Source organism: Podarcis cretensis, assembly GCF_951804945.1.
Source record: "Podarcis cretensis genome assembly, chromosome: 16".
NCBI lineage: Eukaryota > Metazoa > Chordata > Lepidosauria > Squamata > Lacertidae > Podarcis > Podarcis cretensis.
In genome coordinates, this window is record NC_137186.1 from 7,438,962 (window position 1) to 7,444,443 (window position 5,482).

The 5,482-nt window shown below is 44.2% G+C and overlaps 1 long non-coding RNA gene across 1 annotated transcript; it reads left to right on the forward strand.

Annotated features, from left to right (window-relative positions):
• The first annotated feature begins 1,131 nt into the window (after window positions 1–1,131).
• Window positions 1,132–5,141, forward strand: LOC307205813. The gene is made up of 2 exons (XR_013834070.1): window positions 1,132–1,305; window positions 3,587–5,141. It is a non-coding gene; the product is annotated as an uncharacterized lncRNA (long non-coding RNA).
• The last annotated feature ends 341 nt before the right edge of the window (window positions 5,142–5,482 follow it).

Consider the following 5,482-nt stretch of genomic DNA (forward strand, 5'->3'; position numbering starts at 1 on the left):
TCTATCTATCTTCAGAGGGAATGTTGAGAATTGTAGATCTGGGAGACAAATGATGCTCTCCTCCTAACAACTCTCTGCACACTTAACAATCTACACAGTTCCCAGGAACAAGGGCACTGACTCATACGGGCTGAGGCAGTTTCAGCTCCCCAAATATATATATATATTTAGGGGGCCAGGCCACCTCAGTATTCAGACATCACATGACATCATGCATGTGATGTCAGTATGTCACATTGCCCCCTTGATCCTCTTGAGAAGCTGATGCTTCTGCCCTGGGGGAAGCTGTGACTGTGGTATCATACTGCTTTAAATGTAGGGTGCAGATGTGGACGCGGGTGGCGCTGTGGTCTAAACCACTGAGCCTCTTGGGCTTGCCGATCAGAAGGCCAGTAGTTCGGATCCCTGCAACGGGGTGAGCTCCCATTGCTCTGTCCCAGCTCCTGCCTACCTAGCAGTTCAAAAGCACGCCAGTGCAAGTAGATAAATAGGTACTGCTGTGGTTGGAAAGTAAACGGTGTTTCCATGTTCTCTGGTTTCTGTCACGGTGTTCCATTGCACCAGAAGCGGTCTAGTCATGCTGGGCACATGACTCAGAAAGCTGTCTGTGGACAAATGCTGGCTCCCTCAGCCTGAAAGCAAGCTGAGCACCGCAACCCCATAGTCACCTTTGACTAGACTGAACCATCCAGGTGTCCTTTACCTTTACCTTTGCAGATGTGGTCTATCATGTCCCTTAGTCTTCTCTAATTTGCTTCCCAATTCTCCCACAGATGCACCCCAGTTTATTGTTGATTCTGCTTAGTTTAATAAAACACTACTGGGTCACTGCCACCAGAGCCATACGTGGAACCCCTCACACAACCCCAGTTTAATCCTCTAGTTTCCCAAATATGTCCATGCTCAGCATTTCTCCAGCAACATCCAAGGGCACCCTGACAAGCACCTTAAGTCCATCTATGTGTCATTGCTGGGACCTTTATCCCTTAATGGTTTTGAGGCATGCCGATCCTCCTTGTGGAAAAAAGCAGCATGCATGACAAAAAAATTTCTCCCTTCTCCTGTTGGGCAAATCAAATATCAGATGTAAGCAATAAATAATTGGAGTCATTTTGGGTGTGTTGACACACTAAGTGACATATCATTGGCAATTAATTGGCATAGCATAGAGGGAAGAAAGGATGCCTCATGCCCTCTGGGCTAACTGAGAAACAGTATAAAAGTTGCTGGAAGGCTTGGACTCAGCCATCAGTTCTTTCCATTGCTTCGACCCCTCTGCTCTGCCGTGTGTCTCTGGAGAACCCAGTAAGATAAATTTCATTCTCTCTCTCTCTCTCTCTCTCTCTGTGTGTGTGTGTGTGTGTGTCCTTCTCAGTTGGCTTTGTGCCATCGGAAGGAGCTCCTGTAACTCTTAAAATATATTTAGAGTTGATGGTGAAGGTTCATCTGAAGGAAAATTCAGAGCCAGGCTCATCTCTGGGGTCTGAAGGGCTCTTGGAGAAGACAGTCTCCTTTTCTTCATTGCTCACCTGAAAGATAACAGTGAAGGGAGTATTGTAAAATATGTTGCTTAAGGGAAGTGCTATAGCAGAGCATGCAGGAGGTCAATTTCAATCCACGGTACCTTCAGGTAGCGTTGGAAATGTCCCTTTTCTGAAACCTTGGAGAGCCATTTCCAGTCAGTGATAGACCAATGATCTGATTTGATATAGGGCAGCTTATGTCATGATCAAGCTAGAATGTGTGCAGAGGAGGGCAACCAAGATGATCAAGGGTCTGGAAACCAAGCTTTATGAGGAATGGTTAAAGGAACTGGGTATGTTTAGCTTGGAAAAGAGGAGACTGAGGGAGTTATGATAGCCATCTTCAAATATCTCAAGGGCTGTCACATGGAAGAGGGAACGAGCTTGTTTTCTCCTGCTCTGGAGGGTAGAACTTGAACCAATGGATTGAAGCTACAAGTAAGGAGAGTTCGACTAAACAGAAAGCTCAGGCAGAGTTTTCTGACAGTAGGAGTTGTTTGACAGTGTAGGTTTTTAAGCAGAGGTTGGTTGGCCATCTGTCATGGATGCTCTAGCTGAGATGGCAGGTGGTTGGACCAGATGACCCTCAGGGTCCCTTCCAACTCTACAATTTTGTGATTCTGTGGTTAACATGCAGAAGGTTCCAGCACAACCTATATCAGAAATGGCTTGGATTGGTCCCTATCTGGACCCTGGAGAGCTACAGCCAGTCACTGTAGAAAATTCTGAGCTATGTGAACCAATGCTGTATCTCTGCATGAGGCAGCTTGCTATGTAGCTATTTAAATCAGTCCTTTATTGAGAAACATGAGGATTGGCCTCCTTATTTTGAGAGGAGCATCTGTAACCAGGGCTTTTTTCAGCTGGAACTCACCGGAACTCAGTTTTGGCATCTCTCAGGAGGGCGCCATTGCGCCATTATAAGAGAACAAGGGAGGCGTTCATTGTGAGTTCCGGCGCCTCTCTTTCTAGAAAAATAGCACTGACTGTAATTCAGTGGTAGAGTTTTATCCTTTCAAATGGATTGTTTTCTTCCTATATACATAAAAGTGCAAAATGTTGTCACACTGCAGTTTGCTTGGGTGCCAGCAGGCGGCTACACCAATCACAGTGTGGCAAATGGCAGGAAGGCAAGCAGAGGGGTGGGCAAGGGAAGTAGTATGGGCAGGTCCAGGCACACTGTTTAATGGAGGGGGGGGCACATTACACAGTGGTTTAGCTAGTCACTATAAAAAAACCTCCCCCTTCATGAAAAGGTGTGAGAGTTGGGTGAGCTGTGAGAGAGGGGGAGGGACTGAGGGGATGGGTGAGCTGTAGAGGGAAAGTGGTTTGGTCAGGTGTGGGGACACACACAGGAAGAACAAGGATATAGTTTTAGTTCCTCGCTTGTAGTTTTATAAATCATTTAATTTGTCAGCACAAATAGAACTTATTGATATTGCAGCTGTTGTATAAGGGATTATTATTATGACCAGAATGTAATTGAAATTAGTAAGATTTTGAAATTAGCAAGATTTTGGAATGCAGAAATAAAGAAAACCATCAAATCATCATTTCTAGCATGAAAAATGATATAATTCGGTATTTGAACAATTGGTATTAGTAATTGTATTATACCTCCGTTTTTGTCATAATGAGGCTATTATTGGATTGAAATGGAAAACTAATAAAAAATATTATCAAAAGTCTGGGAAAACAGCAGTTGGCAAAGGGCTAGGTGTGGTTGATGAGAAGATTGTGCAAGGAAGACAGCCCCTAGTATTGGATGTTATAATTAAGGTTGTTTTAATGTTATTGTATATTTTACTTATGGATTGATTTTAGAGCAGGCTTCATCAGCCTCGGCCCTCCAGATGTTTTTGGCCTACAACTCCCATGATCCCTAGCTAGCAGGACCAGTGGTCAGGGATGATGGGAATTGTAGTCTCAAAACATGGAGGACTGAGGCTGAGGAAGCCTATTTTAGAGTTTTAAACCACTAGAAAGCCATTTGGTATATGTGACAGATAAATAATAATAATAATAATAATAATAATAATAATAATAATAATAATGCCTTCTAGAAACCTGAACCTCAAGATGTCTTCCTTTGGCTACAATAACTGCGCCTTTCAATGCCCACCATCAACTGTGACGATCCAGCCTCCACCCTTCGTGGTGACCATCCCAGGACCAGAGATGTACTGCCCCAACCAAGTTTTTGGCATCGAGCAATACAACCCATGTGCTGGCTACGGCATGCTAGGTGGGAGCAGATACCCAGCCCTTCTTCCTTCAGAGGCCTCCGAGTCTGGCTCTGTCTACAACCTGCCAGGTCTCTCCAGCCGTCCTTTCAGCTCCTACGGTTACAGAAGGTATTAGAATGCTCCCAACTGGTTATGAGAAGAAGAGCCAGCAGGAAGAGGAATGGCTAGATACCAACCCATGGTTACGGGCATAGATCCTGGAAATGCTGAGCACCCAACTTGTTGTAGTGAGCTATGGGTGCTCAGTAGCTCTGGGTGGGGGGTGGGAATCATGTCCAGATGTCTTTTTGACCAAGTTCTTCCCCTGAGCTATATATCCCTTTCCACACCTCCTCCGTATCTGATTCAGTTCCCCTGTTTTCTGTCACAGTTGAATATGCTAAATTCTTCATTCCGTAACGTCAGGCAAATGAAATTAAGTGCTGCTCTAATGGTAGACAGGAGCTGACAAGAGGATGCAGTTCAGGTTCTTTTTGAGGAAGTCAAGTCATGGATTAGACTTCCTGACCAAGTCCTGACCCATCTCCATTTTGTCTTAGTTTTGATAGGCTCAATGTCTAACCCACCAAGATGAGCTCAGCCCAACATCCCTGAATGCATGATAAAAGATGTTGAGTTAGCTCTAACCAAATCATGCTCAGAATAGACCCATTGGAATTAATGGACCAGTTGGTCAAACCCGTTCATTACTATGGGCCTACTCTGAGGAGGGTTAACAAAGGATGCAACCCTTTGCTTTTCTTCTGTCTTCATGATACTGTGAAAATGGAGCCGCTGCCAAGAATCTGATGGCAGCATTTAGCTATGTGGTTTCCATGCATATGACTGTTAACCAGAAGGTTGTGGAAGTTTCAGTAACTGTGCTCACTTTTGGAATAAATCCCCACTGAAAACAGAAACCAAGACCAGTCAGGATTCACCATTCAATGACTTCGACATCAAGCTTGTGTGAAACAACTGTCACAGATCCAACACCAAGCACTGCCTTGGACACAAGACTTTGCAATGGAACTTGTCTAACTTAGGTAGATGAAACCACATAGATTTGGGGACTCAGTCCTGTCTTACAAATTGATGGAATTTGGACTGGAATCTGAGTTTACCTAGTCTGGGCCAGAGCCAATGTACTGTCTTGAAGAGAACCTATAATGCTATCAGAAGTCCTCTGAAGTAGCTACTGAGCAATAGTTACCTACAGACTCTTAGTTCCTGTCAGGAGACTTTGTTATCAATAATGATGCTGAGCCCTCTCTTTGGTTTTTCTTTTGTGTGTACTGTATTTCATTGATCCTTCTCTATCCCATGTGCCATTCTTACTGCTCTGTTGTTTATCCCAAGCCTCCATATCATATTAAAATGTATGTTTGCATCATTCACATGGTCTTTGGCTTTTACTTTACAACATGCTGCAAATCTTATAGTCTGCATTGAGGGAAGGATGACATATTCTGGTTATTGAAAAGAGATATGTAATGGTTTTGAGCACAACACAAAGTTCTTAACAGGCATCATGGCCCATTGCTGGTCATGAACTGGACTCGGCTCTTGACTGTATCTCCTATCATCCTTGTTATTAGCCATAGCAGATGTGGCCAAGGGGATTTGGAGTCCAAGAATGGCTGCAGGCCGCAGCCACCAGTGTTGAATGGAGGTTTGAAGCAACTGAGAAATATCTTGCCAATGTATCAGCTGTAAAAGCGCTGTGTGGATCCT